Source organism: Cupressus sempervirens, chromosome 8 (assembly GCF_028749045.1).
Source record: "Cupressus sempervirens isolate cs-2001-9-10 chromosome 8, ASM2874904v1, whole genome shotgun sequence".
NCBI classification, from domain to species: Eukaryota; Viridiplantae; Streptophyta; class Pinopsida; order Cupressales; family Cupressaceae; genus Cupressus; species Cupressus sempervirens.
Window position 1 is genome coordinate 434652904 of NC_143125.1, and position 20782 is coordinate 434673685.

Genomic DNA, 20782 nt, shown 5'->3' on the forward strand with positions numbered 1-20782 from the left:
TTTATTTTATTTTTTCTTATACTAGGCGAAGCATAGAATGTGATGCAACTTTTAGATTTAAAAAATGTTATACCGTTTGAAAATTATAGCTATTTTTCAATCAGTATGTCAATCAACACTTTACAATAATCTTCATTGATAATTAACTAATAAATAGTTATCAATCTCAAAATTTGACAGAAATTATATTGATGGAATCTTCAGAGCGATATTAAAAAACTTTTTTCATTTCATTCAATTTCAATCAAAATAACATTGTCAGACGACTACCCGAAGTCTGAGTATCACTAAAACCCTCTTCAAACACGTCTTTTGGGTTGATCGGGTAGGCTTGGTAAATACCAAGCCTAATCGAATATCGGATTTGAAATCGGATATCGGATTTCAAATCAGATACCATATTTGAAATCGGATATCAGATTTCAAATCGGATATACAATTTGAAATCGGATATCCGATATGGCTAGGTGAATTTTGGTAGAAAATTTGAAATTTCAACCCATTTTGGAGGGAAAACCGGATTTAAGACTAATAGCTTATTATTTATAAATTATTTTTGTTATATTACTATGTAAATATGTATTATAATATATATTATATATATATATATATATTATAACGTAATGTAAAGATATAATATATTATATATTAATATATAATAATATATTATGTTATTCTCATTATAATCTATAAATATAATTTATATTATTATTATTTTTACTAAATATAATAACATAATATATATTATAACATAATATTTTATACTTAATAATTTATAAAAAAAAAAATTTATATTACTATGTATATATATATATATATATATATATATAATAACGTAATGTAAAGATATAACATATAATATATTAATATATAATAATATATTATTTTATTCTCATTATAATCTATAAATATAATTTATATTATTATTATTTTTACTAAAGATAATAACGTAATATATGTGTGTGTGTGTGTGTGTGTGTGTGTGTGTGTGTATAAGTATGTTATTAATATATATATAATAACGTAATATTTTTATTAAATATAATAACCATATATATATAGATATATAGATATGTGTGTGTGTGTGTGTGTGTGTGTGTGTGTGTGTGTTATTAATATATATTATTATATTAATAAGTATGTTATTAATATATATGTATATTATTAATATATGTGAGTCAAAGGGGGTCATAGGTTGACCTATGACCCCCTTTGACCTATTACATAACAACATATGTCCCTAAGGGTCTTAGGAACCCTAGTGACATATTAGAATCGTTCTTATGGGTCGAAGGAGGTCATAGGTTGACCTATGAACCCTTTTGACGCATTACATTACAACATATGTCCCTAGGGGTCCTAGGAGCCCTAAGGACATATTAGAATCGTTCTTATGTGTCAAAGGGGATCATAGGTTGACCTATGACCTCATTCAACCCATTAAATGATGACATATGTCCCTAGGGGTCTAGGACCCATAGGGACATATTAGAATCGTTCTTATGGGTCAAAGGGGGTCATAGGTTGACCTATGACCCCCTTCGACCCATTAAATGATGACATGTGTCCCTAGGGGTCCTAGGACCCCTAAGGACATATTAGAATTGTCCATATGGGTCAAAGGGCATCATAGGTTGACCTATGACCCCCTTTGACCCATTACATAACGACATATGTCCCTAGGGGTCCTAGCACCCTTAGAGACATATTAGAATCATTCATATGGGTTGAAGGGGCTCATAGGTTGACTTATGATCCCCTTCGACCCATTACATAATGACATATGTCCCTAGAGGTCCTAGGACCCCTAGGGACATATTAAAATTATTCTTATGGGTCGAAGGGGGTCATAGGTTGACCTATGACCCCCTTCGACACATTACATGATGACATATGTCCCTAGGGAACTTGGGACCCCTAGGGACATATTAGAATCGTTCATATGGGTCAAAGGGGGTCATAGGTTGACCTATGACAACCTTCGACCCATTACATGAAGACATTTGTCCCTAAGGTTCCTAAGACCCCTAGGGACATATTAGAATCATTCATATGGGTCAAAGGAGGTCATAGCGTGACCTAGGACCCCCTTCGACCCATTAAACGATGACATATATCCCTAGGGGTTCTAGGACCCATAGGGACATATTAGAATTATTCATATGGATCAAATGAGATCATAGGTTGACCTATGAACCCCTTCGACCCATTAAATGATGACATATGTCCCTAGGGGTCCTAGGACCCATAGGGATATATTAGAATTGTTCATATGGATCAAAGGGAGTCATAGGCTGACCTATGACCCCCTTCGACCCATTAAATGATGACATATGTCCCTAAGGGTGCTAGGACGCCTAGGGACATATTATAATTGTTCATATGGGTCAAAAGAGGTCATAGGTTGACCTATGACCCCCTTTGACTCATTACATGACAACATATGTCCTGAGGACCCCTAGCGACATATGAGAATAATTTTTATGGGTCAAAGGGGGTCATAGGTTGACCTATGACCCCATTCGACACATTACATGATGACATATGTCCCTAGGGGTCCTAGGTCCCCTAGGGACATATTAGAATCGTTCATATGGGTTGAAGGGGGTCATAGGTTGACCAATGATCCCCTTCGACCTATTAAATGACGGCATATGTACCTAGGGGTCCTAAGACCACTAGGGACATATTAGAATTGTTCATATAGGTCAAAGGGGGTCATAGATTGACCTATGAACCCCTTTGACCCATTACATAATGACATATGTCCCTACGACCCCTAAGGACATATGAGAATTGTTCTTATGGGTCAAAGGGGATCATAGGTTGACCTATGACCCCCTTCAATGCATTACATGATGACATATGTCTCTAGGGGTCCTAGGACCCCTAGGAAAATATTAGAATCATTCTTATGAGTCAAAGGTGGTCATAGGGTGACCTATGACACCCTTTAACCCATTACATGACGACATATGTCTCTAGGGGTGCTAGGACCTCTAGAGACATATTAGAATCATTTTTATGGGTCAAATAGGGTCATAGGTCAACCTATGACCCCCTTTGACCCATTACATGATGACATATGTCCCTATGGGTCATAGGAAACCTAGGGACATATTACAATTGTTCATATGGGTCAAAGGGGGTCATAGGTTGACCTATGACCCCCTTTGACCCATTACATGATGACATATGTCCCTAGGAGTCCTAGGACCCCTAGGGACATATTAGAATGCTTCTTATGAGTCAAAGGGGGTCATAGGTTGACCTATGACCCCTTTCGACAAATTACATAGTGACATATGTCCAAAGGGGTCATAGGAACCCTAGGGACATATTAGAATCATTCTTATGGGTTAAAGGGAGTCATAGGTTGACCTATGACCCACTTTGACCCTTTACATGATGACATATGTCCTTAGGGGTCCTAGGACCCCTAGGGACATATTAGAATCGTTCTTATGGGTCAAAGGGGGTCATAGGGTGACCTATGACACCCTTCAACACATTACATGACGACATATGTCCCTAGGGGTCCTAGGACCCCTAGGGACATATTAGAATCATTCCTATGGGTCAAATGGGGTCAGAGGTCAACCTATGACCCCCTTTGACCTATTACATGATGACATATGTCCCTACGGGTCATAGGACACCTAGGGACATATTAGAATTGTTCATATGGGTAAAAGGGGGTCATAGGTTGACTTATGACCCCATTTGACCTATTAAATGATGACATATATCACTAGGGCTCCTAGGACCCCTAGGGACATATTAGAATTGTTCATTTGGGTCAAAGGAGGTCATAGGTTGACCTATGACCCCCTTCGACCCATTAAATGATGACATATGTCCCTAGGGGTCCTAGGACCCCTAGGGACATATTATAATTGTTCATATGGGTCAAAGGGGGTCATAGATTGACCTATGACCTCTTTTGAACCATTACATGATGACATATGTCCCTAGGACCCCTAGGGACATATGAGAATCGTTCTTATGGGTCAAAGGGTGTCATAAGTTGATCTACGACCCCCTTCGACACATTACATGTTGACATATGTCCCTATGGGTCCTAAGGCCCCTAGGGACATATTAGAATCATTCATATGGGTCTAAGGGGGTCATAGGTTGACCTATGATCCCCTTCGACCCATTAAATGATAACATTTGTCCCTAGGGGTCCTACGACCGCTAGGGACATATGAGAATTGTTCTGATGGGACAAAGGGGGTCATAGGTCATTACATGATGACATATGTCCCTAAGGGTCCTAAGACCCCTAAGGAAATATTAAAATCATTATTATGGGTCAAAGGTGGTCATAGGTTGACTTATGACCAGCTTTGACCCATTACATGATGACATATGTCCCAAAGGGTCCTCGGAACCCTAGGGACATATTAGAATCATTCTTAGAGGTCTAAAGAGGTCATAGGTTGACCTATGACCCCCTTTGACCCATTACATGATGACATATGTCCCTAAGAGTCATACGACCCCTTAAGGACATATTAGAATGCTTCTTATGGGTCAAAGGGGGTGATAGGTTGACCTATGACCCCCTTCGACGTATTACGTGACGACAGATGTCTAAAGGGGCCCTAGGACCCCTAGAGACATATTAGAATCATTCTTATGGGTCAAAGGGGGTCATAGGTTGACATATGACCCCCTTCGAACCATTAAATGATGACATATGTCCCTAGGGGTCCTAGGACCCCTAGGGACATATTAGAATCATTCATATGGGTCAAAGGGCATCATAGATTGACCTATGACCCCCTTCGATCCATTACATGATGACATATGTCCCTAGGGGTCCTAGCACCCCTAGGGATATCTTAGAATCATTCATATGAGTCGAAGGGGGTCATAGGTTGACTTATAATCCCCTTCGACCCATTACATAATGACATATGTCCCTAGAGGTCCTAGGACCCCTAGGGACATATTAGAATCATTCTTATGGGTCAAAGGTGGTCATAGGTTGACCTATGACCCGCTTCGACATATTACATGATGACATATGTCCCTAGGGGTCCTCAAAACTCTAGGGACATATTAGAATTGTTCTTATCGGTCAAAGGGGGTCATAGGTTGACAATTGACCCACTTTGACACATTACATGATGACATATGCCCCTAGGGGTCCTACGACCCCTAAGAACATGTAAGAATGCATCATATGGATCAAAGGGTGTCATAGGTTTACCTATGACGCCCTTCAACCCATTAAATGATGACATATGTACATAAGAGTCCTAAGACACCTAGGGACATATTGCAATCATTCTTATGGGTCAAAGGCGATCATAGGTTGACCTATAATCCCCTTCGACCCATTAAATGATAACATATGTTCCTAGGGGTCCTAGGACCCCCAAGGACATATTAGAATCATTCTTATGGGTCAAAGGGGGTCATAGGTTGACCTATGACCCCCTTTGACCAATTACATGACCACATATGTCCCTAGGGGTCCTAGGACCCCTAGGGACATATTAGAATCATTCTTATGGGTCAAAGGGGCTCATAGGGTGACCTATGACCCCCTTCGACCCATTAGATGATGACATATGTCCTTATTGGTCAAAGGGGGTCATAGGTTGACTTATGACCCTCTTCGACACATTACATGATGACATATGTCCCTAGGGGTCCTAGGACACCTAGGGACATATTATAATGCTTCATATGGGTCAAAGGGTTTCATAGGTTGACCTATGACCTCCTTTGACCCTTTAAATGATGACATATATAGCAAGGAGTCCTAGGACCCCTAGGGATGACCTATCGCCCCCTTCGACCAATTACATGACGACATATGTCCCTAGGGTTCCTAGGACCCCTAGGGACATATAAGAATCGTTCTTATGGGTCTAAGGGGTTCATAGGTTGACCTATGACCCCCTTCGATCCATTACATGATGACATATGTCCCTAAGGGGTCCTAGGAACCCTAGGGACATATTAGAATCATTCTTATGGGTCAAAGGGGCCCATAGGGATACCTATGATCCCCTTCGACCTATTAAATGATGACATATGTTCTTAGGGGTTCTAGGACCCCTAGGTAGATATTAGAATCATTTTTATGGCTCGAAGAGGGTCATAAATCAACCTATGAGCCACTTTGACCCATATGAACGATTCTAATATGTCCCTAGGGATCGTAGGACCTCTAGGGACATATGTCATCATGTAATGGGTCGAAGGGGGTCATAGGTCAAACTATGACCCCATTTGACCCATATGAACAATTCTAATATGTCCCTAGGGGTCCTAGTACACCTAGGGACATATGTCATCATGTAATCTGTCGAAGGGGGTCATAGTTCAACCTATGACGCCCTTGAACCCATAAGAATGATTCTAATATGTCTCTAGGGGTCCTAGGACCGCTAGGGACATATGTCGTCATTTAAAGGGTCAAAGGGGGTCATAGGACAATGTATGACAACCTTTGACCCATAAGAATGATTCTAATATGTCCCTAGGGGTCCTAGGACCGCTAGGTACATATGTTATCATTTATTGGGTCGAAGTGGGTCATAGGTCAACCTATGACCCCCTTTGACCCATATGAAGCATTCTAATATGTTCGTAGGGATCTTAGGATCCCTAAGGACATATGTCGTCATGTAATGGTTCGAAGGGGGTCATAGGTCACCCTATGACCCTCTTTGACCCATAAGAACAATTCTAACATGTCCCTAGGGGTCTTAGGACCCCTAGGGACATATCTCGTCATTTAATGGGTAAAAGGGGGTCATAGGTCATCATATGACCCCGTTTGACCCATATGAAGCATTCTAATATGTCCCTAAGGGTCTTAGGACCCCTAGGGACATATGTCATCGTGTAATGTGTCGAAGGTGGTCATAGGTCAACCTATGACCCCCTTTGACCCATAAGAATGATTCTAATATGTCCCTAGGGGTCCTAGGACCCCTAGGGATATATGTCATCATTTAATGGGTCGAAGGGGGTCATAGGTCAACCTATGACACCCTTTGACCCATATGAAGCATTCTAATATGTCCCTAGGTGTCCTAGGACCCCTAGTGACATATGTCATCATTTAATGGGTTGATGGGGGTCATAGGTCACCCTATGACCCCCTTTGACCCATAAGAACGATTCTAATATCTCCTTGGGGGTCCTAGGACCCCTAGGGACATATGTCATCATGTAATTGGTCGAAGGTGGTCATAGGTCAACCTATGACCCCCTTTGACCCATAAGAATGATTCTAATATGTCGTTAGTGGTCCTAGGACCCCTAGGGACATATGTCATCATTTAATGGGTCGGAGGGGGTCATAGGTCAACCTATGACCCCCTTTGACCCATATGAAGCATTCTAATATGTTCGTAAGGGTCCTAAGATCCCTAAGGACATATGTCGTCATGTAATGGTTCGAGGGGGGTCATAGGTCACCCTATGACCCCATTTGACCCATAAGAACAATTCTAATATGTCCCTAGGGGTCCTAGGACCCCTAGGGACATATCTTGTCATTTAATGGGTAAAAGGGGGTCATAGGTCATCATATGACCCCATTTGACCCATATGAAGCATTCTAGTATGTCCCTAAGGGTCTTAGGACCCCTAGGGACATATCTCATCATGTAATGTGTCGAAGGTGGTCATAGGTCAACCTATGACTCCCTTTGACCCATATGAACGATTCTAATATGTCCCTAGCGGTCCTAAGACCCCTAAGAACATATGTCATCATTTAATGGGTCGAAGGGGGTCATAAGTCAATCTATGACCCCTTTTGATCCATATGAACGATTCTAATATGTCCCTACAGGTCCTAGGACCCCTAGGGACATATGTCGTCATATAATGGGTCGAAGGGGGTCATAGGTCAACCTATGGCCCCCTTAGACCCATATGAAAGATTCTAATTTGTCCCTAGGGGTCCTAGGACCCCTAGGAACTATGTCATTATGTATTGGGTCGTGAACAATTCTAAGACGTTCCTAGGGGTCCTAGGACCCCTAGAAAAATATGTCATCATGTAATTGGTCAAAGGGGGTCATAGGTCAACCTATAACCCCCTTTGACTCATAAGAAGGATTCTAATATGTCCCTAGGGCTCCTAAGTCCCCTAGGGACATATGTCATCATTTAATGGTTCGAAGGGGGTCATAGGTCAACCTATGACCCCCTTTGACCCATATGAATGAATCTAATATGTTCCTAGGGGTCTTAGGACCCCTAGGGACATACGTTGTCATGTAATATGTCGAAGGGGGTTAGAGGTTAACCTGTGCTCCTCCTTTGAGCCATAAAAATGATTCTAATATGTCCCTAGGGGTCCTAGGACCCCTAGGGAGATATGTCGTCATTTGATGGGTTGAAGAGGGTCATATGTCAACCTATGACCCGCTTTGACCCATATGAAGTATTCTAATATGTCCCTAGGGGTCCTACGACCCCTATGGACATATGTCGTCAGGTAATGGGTCGAAGGGGGTCATAAGTCACCCTATGACTCCCTTTGACCGATTAGAAGGATTGTAATATGTCCCTAGGGGTCTTAGGACCCCTAGGGACATATGTAGTCATGTAATGGGTCAAAGGGGATTATAGGTCAACCTATGACCCCCTTTGACCCATAAGAATGATTGTAATATGTCCTTAGGGGTCCTAGCACCCCTGGGGACAAATGTCATCATTTAATGGGTTGAAGGGGGTCATAGGTCAACCTATGACCCCCGTTGATCCATAAGAACAGTTCTAATATGTCCCTAGGGGTCCTAGGATTGGCAGGGACATATGTTGTCATTTAATGGGTCAAAGGGGGTCATTGGTAAACCTATGACCTTCTTTGACCCATATGAACGATTCTAATATGTCCCGAGGGATCCTAGGACCCCTGGGGACATATGTCATCATGTAATGGGTCAAACGGGGTCATAGGTCAATCTATGACCCCCTTTAACCCATATGAATGATTCTAATATGTCCCTAGGGATCCTAGGACCCCTGGGGACATATGTCGTCATGTAATGGGTTGAAGATTCTAATATGTCCCTAGGGGTCCTAGGACCCCTAGGGATATATGTTGTCATTTAATGGGTCGAAGGGGATCATAGGTCAACCTATGACCCCCTTTGACCCATATGAAACATTCTAATATGTCCCTAGGGGTCCTAGGACCCTTAGGGACATATGTCGTCATGTAATGGATCAGAGGGGGTTAGAGGTCAACCTATGACCCCCTGTGATCCATAAGAATGATTGTAATATGTCCCTAGGGGTCCTAGGACCCCTAGCTATATATGTCATCATTTAATGGGTCGAAGGGGGTCATAGGTTAACCTATGATACCGTTTGACCCAAATAAAGCATTCTAATATGTCCCTAGGTGTCCTAGGACCCCTAGGGACATATGTCGTCATGTAATGTGTCGAAGAGGGTCATATATCAACGTATGACCCCTTTTGACCCATAAGAACGATTCTAATATGTCCTGAGGGGTCCTAGGACCCCTAGGGACATATGTCATCATCTAATGGGTCGAAGGGGGTCATAGGTCACCCTATGAGCCCCTTTGACCCATAAGAATGATTCTAATATGTCCCTAGGGGTCCTAGGACCCCTACAGACATATGCCATCATTTAATGGATCAAAGAGGGTCGTAGATCAACCTATGACCCCCTTTGACCCATATGAAGCATTCTAATATGTCCCTAGGTGTCTTAGGACCCCTAGGGACATATGTCATCATGTAATGTGTCGAAGGGGGTCATAGTTCACCCTATGTCCCCCTTCAAACTATATGAAAGATTCTAATATGTCCCTAGGGGTCTTAGGACCCTTAGGGACATATGTCATCGTGGAATGTGTCGAAGGGGGTCATATGTCACCCTATGATTCGCTTCGACCCATATGAATGATTCTAATATGTCCCTAGGGGTCTTAGGACCCCTAAGGACATATGTCATCGTGGAATGTGTTGAAGGTGGTCATTGGTCACCCTATGACCCCCTTCGACCCATATGAATGATTCTAATATGTCCCTAAGGGTCCTAGGACCCCTAGGGACAAATGTCGTCTTGTAATATGTCGAAAGGGTTCATAAGTCATCCTGTGACCCCCTTCGACCCATATAAACTATTCTAATATGTCCCTAGGGGTCCTAGGATCCCTTAGGGACATATGTCATCATGGAATGTGTCGAAAGGGGTCATAGGTCATCCTGTGAGCCCTTTTGACCCATATAAATGACTCCACTAGAAATAATATAGTAAAAATAATAATAATATAGTATAAAAATCATATATATATATATGTATATATATATATATATATATATATATGTATGTATATATATATATATATACATATATATATATATATATATGTATATATATATATATGTATATATATATATATATATAATTTATAGATTATAGTAATAATAACATAATATATTATATATTATAATTTACATATGATAATAATATATTATAGATTATAATTTATATATGATAATAATAATAATATGTATTAATAACATATATATAATATATTACGTTATTATATTTAATAAAAATATAGTAAATATAATAATAATCTATTATAATAATATATATTATATTTATAGATAATAATAATAATAATAACATAATATATTATTATATATTAATAGATTATATATTATATCTTTACATATTTCATAACTCAAATTAGTTATATCACTTACAAATTTGTTTTTCCCTCTAATTTTTGTCCCTTTTCCCTCCAATTTTTATGCCGCCGATATCGGATATCGGATATCCGATATGAGATCTGATATTCGATCTCATATCGGATATCCGATAAGGCTCGGGCCTTACTTTCCAGATTTGGTACCTAGATAGGTGAAAAAAAGTCAGAGCGGATTTTGAAGCGCTTTTAGACGTGTTCAAACTCTATTTTTTTCACATTGCCACTTTTTGGCACACGATGATCCTGCACATACCCCAAAATGGTTTTCTAGTCTTAACCAAGTGAAGCTTGGTAAACACTGCAAACCTTGCAACAATTCTTTGGAGACCGAGTGAACTCGGTTAGGACTGACCTTCCTTTGCTGTCCTTGTGAGCTCGGTAGAAGCTAACTTTCTGCCACATTTTCTTTGATGACCAAGTGAGCTTGGTAGACATTGAATTCTCTTCGTTAACCTTGGGAGCTCGATTAACACTAACTTTCTGCTATAAAATCCTTTGATGCCCAAGCTAGCTCAGTAAGAACTAACTTTACTATGTAATGTTCAAGAACATTTGGTAGACAATGTAAATTGCTTTGTTGATCATCTAATCTTGGTAGACTCTGTCTGATGACTGATATGACATTTGTGTAACATCAAAGACAATACACAATTAATAATTGTATCCAACATTAATGACTCCTACCTACCCTTAAATTTTTATTAGTCTAATAATGTCTTTGGATGATGAATCCCCTACATCATTATTTTTCCTTAAAAAAATTGCTTGCTTTGATGTTTTGTGCAAATGGTAGGAACTGTTGCAATTTTTCATTTCTATATGTTCATGTCTTATGTTTAAAATGAACTTAGATGTTATGATATATTTACAGTCATTCTAAAAATGGGGCCTTATGTACTTATTTCATATTTTTCCTGATTTCAAATTAATTGTGATGACTAGATTTAAAATAATATTAATATCTTTTTTCATTGCTCTATTTATCGTTCAAAATAGTCATGCCTATAAATACTTTCAACATATTGCATCATTTTACTATTAATCTCATTTTGTAATGCTAACAACTCGATTTCAAATTAATTGTGATGACTAGATTTAAAATAATATTAATATCCTTTTTCATTGCTCTATTTATTGTTCAAAATAGTCATGCCTATAAATACTTTCAACATATTGCATCATTTTATTATTAATCTTATTTTGTAATGCTAACAACTCTATTATTTCTACAAATTCATCTTTGATATACTTTCCTAGCATTGTTAATGCTTATGGTGTTTTTCGGCAAAAATTTATATTAATATTAATATTATAATATTTTATTTTTTTCAAGGTTCAAAAAGGGGTCATGGATGCAAGACTAACCCAAAAACTCAACCCCAGTTATGGCCAACAAGCTGGTCCATTTACAATAACTCATTGATCAATAAAAGATCATCCATCTTAGCCCCATAGGCTTGTATTACATAGCATAAAAACATTACAAAGAAATTAATTCTAGGAATAGAGGAACACAAGGTGCAACCAAGAGATGTAACCAAATTCACCACTCCAGAAAATGAGGAAATAATCATGTACTGAAAACCACACCAACCCTAGCCAAAAAAGGTGGCAAGTAGTAGATGTCTCAAGCAACATATCCATAATAGCAACAAACTCCCCAATAGATGAACAAAAGAGCCACTACCCATCAAATAACTTGTCATCATCAAAGGGGCCACATTATTTATTATTTTTTCTATGCTTTGATTATTTACACTACACATTTATATGATTTAATTGTATTTGACAAGTTTTCTTATTTGGATGATGTGACTTTTAGTTTGATCCACATATTGTATGCATGTATATTGTGAAAAATGTATTGATGAAGCTAATATCCTTTCAAATATTTCTTTCACATTGTAGCCACCCAAGTATCAGTGGATTTGTTGTGTTGGTATGGGCCACTATCCAATTCTTGATAGTTTAAACATCACACACTAAGCTACATTCCAATACTAAAAGTATTAAATAGTCAAAGTTGACTTATTTTTTCTAAACTAAATTTTCTCCTTAATATGTGATTTTTAAGAGTGATCACTATTACAATTAACATATAAATATATTACCCTGTCTTAGTGTAAAGATAAAGAAAACCAACAAGATATTTTTAATCATGTGCAAACTATTCCAACAATTTTTTTGAAGTGAATATGGTCTTTAAATGGTAATTTTTGTTTGCCAAAAGACTCTCAAAGCATATACTATACCTTGGGAGGCATTTTGGGAAAGCTTTTAATGGTTTATGAACATCTAGAAGTTAAAAACTACCAAACTTTAGTAAGTAAGAAAATTTATTAATTACCAAAATTTATTAATTATTAGATTAAGTTTTTAATTTTAATGATGTAAGGACTACCCCTACAAAACCAATGCCACATCAACAATCTCCATAAAATGTAAAAAATTCAATGAGAGTCAAATTCTTTTGAATATTGACTAGTCAACATTAGTTGATTAACTATCATTAACTTTAACATAAATGATACATATGCATATATGCTCAATTCTGAAAGAAACTATATTTTCATTACCAAAATACCATGATGTACCAAATTTGTTGACCATTTTGACAGAGGCTCCAGAACCTGTCAAAACATAGAAGGGCGAGAATATTGTGGGAATGCTTTACCACCCTACCATGAAGCTATTAAGCTTCCTAGGAACCTTTCTTGACTTGAAAGATGCCCAGCCTAGCAAGAGATAGTCTAAACAAGTAAAACTTAGAGAGGAATGGAATCGTGCTACACAAATAATGTCAAGAACATTAATTGGTTAACAAGATAACAAAACAACATTTTCTATTTATCATTTCAATATCATAGTCCGTTCTCCATCATTTAAAATAAGTTAGAGCATAACAAGGTTTATCCAACAATGAGTTCCATATATTTATCAACATACCAAGATAAAACCATAAAGTCCCTTAATCATGGATCAATCAATCATGTCATCTTAGCTCATCTCTATTAAGAAATTTAGTCCAACTTCAAAAATGGCATACAAGTACTACCATCAATTCTCTATTGACACATGTTATAAATACACATATATTAAGCCAATCACATAGCTAACAATGAAACTCTTTCTCCATCAATTAATATTCCTAGCATGTTATCCTATCTTGAATTTCTGTCATAAAACATAAATATACAAGATGTATATTAAGAAACAAGAATCACATGATTACTTTCCATTCATCATGAGAGCATATTCTCTCCCCCAATGTATAGGTCAATTCTCTATTGACACATGTTATAAATACACATATATTAAGCCAATCACATAGCTAACAATGAAACTCTTTCTCCATCAATTAATATTCCTAGCATGTTATCCTATCTTGAATTTCTATCATAAAACATAAATACACAAGAATCACACTATTACTTTCCATTCATCATGAGAGCATATTCTCTCCCCCAATGTATAGGTTCTATATATAATGTAGGAAGTAATGGAAAGTACAATAATGCCTTTTTCTAAAGATGTTTTGAATGCATCATGAAATGACCACATTTATGTAACATGATAAACAAACCCAACCCATCCCCAAATTAATCTAACATGAATCCAAAAGCTTTGCATTAAGTTTGAACATGAATCTCTATGTGTTTGAACATATACACTTGGGATTCGTCTAGGAAAAGAATGTTCCATAGCTACTATATGACATGGGAAACAAGCAACCCTTGCTAAAAGGGGGAAAAAAAGTAAATAGATAAAATATTTGCGGAAACTACCAATCCTCTTGGAATCAATGAACATTCTCTTATGTTCATCTGGATTGATCCCATGGGCTAAACAATAACCCTTGGCCATGCCAACACCTCCACCCAACTAGCATTAAGATCTGGATCAAATTGTACACAAGACAACTCGGTATAGTAACAAACTAGTAACATAGATATATTCCCTTTAATACAAAGTCCCAACATGGATGTATTCAGCTCACCTCCACTACTTTGTAACAATTTTCCTTCAATAAATGATCACTAAGAAAACTACCCAGCTAGCAAAAGTCTCTCTTAAAGTTGAAATAAAAACTTGGAAAAAACATTAGAAAAAAAAATGTGAATAAGCATGACAAAGGAAAATTATGTGGGTAATTTGGATTGAGGCTAAGATATGGCACTATTTGGCTGCTTTTGGATGACTAGAGGCACTATCAATGGTACAATAATAGACAAGAGACAACAAAGAGACTTACTTATTTAAAAATTTTAGGTAGTTGAAATTTATCTCTAGCCTACTTCAAGAAGCTTTAAACTGCACACATATAACTAGACATAAATAAAGAAAGGAACCAATAACTGTTGGAAACCACAATCTTAATAACAACAAAAAAATGATGTAGTAATTGGATGCCCTAAGTGCATATTTTCCAAGGCCACTCTTACATGTATCTATGGAGTAAAGAACATCATGTATTTTTTCTTGATGGATTAATCCACATACATAAAACAGAAAAAGAAGTATTGAAGGAATTCATTAAAACTTTGGGTGTGAAAACATGTATAGTTTGAAAAATATCTAGAAGCATCCTGATCGTGATTACCAACAATTCAAAGAATATGATTTGCCAAATTTCTACAAACAACACTATATTTTGATTCGAGAAGAACCAATAAAAAAAATGGAAAATAAAAAAGAATGGTTGAATATTTAATTATATCAATAATTGGCATGTTGTAGGAAATATAATAAAGAATTTAAAAAAATATAATTGGGCAACTTAGGTAAATAAGATTAGTCCAAATTATAATCACTCTAAAAAATTACTCAAATTGATAACCCATGTCGCAGCTCCTATTGGGAAAAGCCTATTTAGGAAAAGTGTCCTCAGGTTAGTTTCTATAATTGCAGCTAGGTTCAAACCCTAAACAGTCACTGGGTGTAGCCAAGAGTCCTGGTATTATTCAAAAATACTATTCTACTGAAAGCTTTCTTATTACTAATGGGTGTAAATTGAAGCTAGAAGCCACAAAATACATATTTAAGATAGATGTTCAAGCTAATACATTTGTAATGATGATAATGTCCAAAGAAATAATAATCTAGTTTTGATACTGTGAAGATCCAAAAGGTGTTAAAAAAATATCATTGCAAAGCACCATAAATGTTGTTGATTTCCATTGGTTGAAAATGGCCCTATTAAAACAAACCTGTGATACTAATTTGTAACATGAAGATGCAACCCCTTAACCACTAAAAGAATCAACCATTTCATGATCACTATCTTAAAAAAATTTCTTCCTTGTCACTCATTGTAACTACGAACTTCCTCTACCATTGCACTACTTTGGCCTGGCCTATCACCACCCAAAGGTAAAAGGAGTCTATCCAAAGAATTCCTTCTCCTCCCCTTTTGTTATGTCGCATGTTGCCAAAGTAGAATAACAACAATCTGCTTCCTTTTTCCCTAGAGACGTCCTCCTGATTCCTTTGGTAATTAAAATATATGTAACTCTTGTTTTAGTTATGTAACTGTTTTTCTTTAACCATCACATAACCTCCAATCCATAACTACTAATTTCTTTGAATTTTGTTTTTGAATTATTAATTTATGATATTTTATTTTACTTTTACAAATGTCCATGTGTAATTTCTTTTGAAATATATGTGAGAAAATGTAGTGGGTTGTGAGATCCTTCCCCTCTTAGAGAATGCATCATCACAATGCAAATATATAAGAATTCTAAAATCATACCCAATTGTATATACAAGGGACAAATCTAGAAGATCAAAATATAACTTCCATTAACACAATAACACATGAATCTACATTCAATTCTATAGAAAAATATTAATTTTCATCTATAGTGATAAAGTCAACTTTTCATTTCCTTGTATGAAATCTACATTTGATTTGAATGTATTCTAGAAATATTAACATACGTAATCTGTCAATTACATTATGAATACATATTGAAGTCACAATTAAAGATAGCATACACATTTGAAGCAAGCACTTGAATTAATTAATCATTTCAAGAATGACTTTCTATGTGAGTGTGTGAATTCCATTACCATTCTATAGTTTTACAAGGTTAGATTACCTCTCTTCGACAATATTCCCCCTTTCTAATGATGTGTCGTTCCCTCTGTTGCATTACAAGAACAACACCAAATGTTGGTCCATCATATATCATAAATCAAATCTACTTTCCAATGAAATATAAAATCAAATACTTCCTTATCTCAAGAAGTCTCAAAATTAGTGACATATTGCCTCAAAATCACATGATATCAGACACATACCTGTGCACTTACCATATCTTGGCATCACTTGTGGATTTTTCCTTGCTAGTAGGTACTTCTTATCCACATCCTACCATACTCATGCACTCACAATACCTTTAGCTCATTCACAATATCAATATCTCAAGGAGATCAATTCAAATATTAGGAGTCAAAATTTTGTTCAACTTTATGACTTCTTAACTCATCTTTTAATCACATCTTGATCATGAGTAACATAAATAATCAACCATACACCATATAACATGTGGTGCTCACTAAGTGAGTAATTGTCCACATCAATAGACCAGTGTCCACAAAACATAATCAAGTATTTCAATCCCATTACGTCTAACTCATCCTCATTTGAATCATCATGAAATATAATGACATGCACATATAACATTATTAATGTAATCATTAACATTTAATCATTGTATTTACATCATGATGTGTCATATAGTTGAGAATTAATGACATACATCTAATCAATATGATAATTAAATGGATGGTATAAAGGCCACATAATCATATGTATCAAAGAAACATTGATCTAAATTCTAAGTCAAATACAATATGACTCAACATATCAACAAGGAGTCAAACAGATAACTCAAGATGACCAATTGTGAATTGTCATTCATTAACCAAGTTGACTAAATAAAATGAGTGAACAACTTTATATAAGTAGAAGTCACATGCATGGTGGATCATCACATAAACATAACACCAATGCAAAAATATTATCAACGTAGATAAAAGAGGGATCTATACATACATGTTTGCATTCTCATAGGAACACTACATTTCCATGCACTTGCCAAATAGGCCAAAAAGTCAACTCATGTTAGTCAAAAGTCAACTACACATAGTTGAATCAACAAGTAGAAGCAATATCCAATTAATTATGCAACTTCATTCTACTTTCCAACTTACATGTCGAAATGACAGGTACAATAAAAATTACATTTCATAACCAATTATCAACCAAATTATCGAACACAACATATCATTATCATCACATGACTATGCCATAAATAAAAATATCAAATGAAGTTGACCTATATGTCAAACTATATTTCATCATATGTATGAATCATGTCCTACTAAACAATTGCCACATTATCAATTGCAAAAATAATCAAGCAAAACCCTAATTTGAATAGTCAACAACTATTTCATTCACCTACATGCCATCCATCCATCAAATACAAGATTTAATAAATACACGAAGTATAATTTAAAGCATCATACCTCAATGGGCATCATAGAAAATGTCAACCTACATGTTGGACATGAAACAATAAGAACATCATACAAGTGTAATGTCATCTACCATATGATCAATACCATTAAGTAATTCATCTAGGTATGGATCAGTAAATCCAATTTTTATCAAATTAGTGACGTTAGGCCCTCAAGTCCATCTTGTCACCACAGTGTGCTTAACCAACATATAAGCATGCATTGTGATGTATGACCTTCACACGATTAAATCACCACATAAAATATGGTTTGAGGTGCTTTCTTGTCTAACCATGAAGCCTTACACTTCCATGGGATTCTACCTAACACATAGGATGCCCAACCTTGCAGTGCCCAATAATAATACAAAATGCACTTCCTTGGGATCCTACCTAACATGTAGAATTTCCAATCTAGCAATGCCTTCACAATACCATAAGTACTTTCTTTGGGATCCATGAAAATGCCCAACAGTGCAAAAAAAAAGAGTAAGAGGTATTTGGTGTAGTAATGAAACATACTACTTCCCATATATGTCCAAGTAGCCATAATCATGGATGTGGCTAGGAGATGAAACATGGGAAAGCATATCAAATAAACATATGCACATAGCTTTGGCCAAAAAAAAGAGTAAGAGGTATTTGGTGTAGCAATGAAACATACTGCTTCCCATATATGTCCAAGTAGCCATAATCATGGATGTGGCTGGGTGATGAAACATGGGCAAGCATATCAAATAAACATATGCACATAGCTTTGGCCAAAACATTTTTGTAGTGCTAGTATTATACTAGCAGGTAGAGTGGAAAATGAAAGCAACAATTCTACCCTTCCTTATTTGTCCACATTTGAAACCCACACCAAAAGTGTAAGCTTTCCAAAATAATAAAAATAACATAAAATAAATGCAAAAGGAAGAATGGTATGTTCTTCACAATTTACTCCCTTATACATCCTATCAATTCTCCACAATGAACATCATAGATGATGTCACTTCCAAATCACAAGACTAGCATTATCAAAATTATGCACACACACACCCTAGCCACCTAAAGATTATAAATCTTGAAAACAAGATTCATAATTCTCAAGTCAAAGTCCAAAAAGAAGATACAAAACCAAAATGAAAATGAACAAGAGCCACAATAAATAGGTCACATAAGAAATTGGTGGCTCAGTAGTCATAAAGAAAATAAAGTTTTAAGCTAGTCCTTCATCACATCCAAGTTCATGAAACAAAACATAATAAAATGAAAACCCAATTCACTTAAAGCACAATGACTCTCACTAGTCACCAAGAGGGAGTAGATGTTTAACAACACCCTACATCCAAGGGTCACTAAGAACATAACCAAACTTCTCATGCATCACATGCCATTTATCTTGATAATCACACATTTCTAAATGGATAATGGAACATGTAGTACTTTTGCAAATGAAATCCATGTTCTTCCTACTTATTATATTAGGTTAATCAATGAACCTCATGAATAAATAAAAATATATTTTTCATAAAAATCAACCATCCTTTGACTATTTCAATAGTTCAAATTTAATACTCCAATATGCATATTATACCATTGCATTGATTAAAGTAAATATAATCATAAACATATGAGGTACATAATTTACCAATCATTCCATAAACTTTACATTTTGATAATCTTTAAAGGAATGTAATTTTTAACTCAAAAGTAATCATAGTTAAGAGACACATTATGCAACCCATGTCATCATTTGATACAACATAAAGTAAACTAGTTGACTTATAGTTGTGGACTTATAGTTGTGTGTCTAGCATAGTGAACTCAAGGCCCAAGTGTGGAACCAAGACCTTTGATACCATATGTAAGGACTGCCCCTGCAAAACCAGTGCCACATCAACAATCTCCATAAAATGCAAAAAATTCAACGAGAGTCAAATTCTTTTGAATATTGACCAGTTAACATTAGTTGATTAACTATCATTAACTTTAACATAAATGGTACATATACATATATGTTCAATTTTGAAAGAAACTATAATTTCTTTAGTAGAATACCATGATGTACCAAATTTGTCGACCATTTCATCAAAAGCTCTAGAACATGTCTAAAAACACAAGGGCTAGAATATTGTAGAATTAAGCTTCCCTCGAAGCTTTCCTAACATGAAAGATACCCAACCCAATAACGAAATAGTCTAAACAAGTAAAACAAAGATACCCAACCCGATAATGAGATAGTCTAAACAAGTAAAACTTAGAGGACTAATGGAATCATGCTACACAAATAATGTCAAGAACAATAATTGGTTAACAAGATAACAAAATAACATTTTCTATTTATCATTTCAGTATCACAGTCACTTCTCCATCATTTAAAATAAGTAAAAACATAACAAGGTTTATCCAACAATGAGTTCCATATACCCATCAACATACCAGGATAAAACCATAAAGTCCCTTAATCGTGGATCAATTAATTACATCATCTTAGCTCATCTTTATTAAGAAATTTAGTCCAACTTCCAAAATG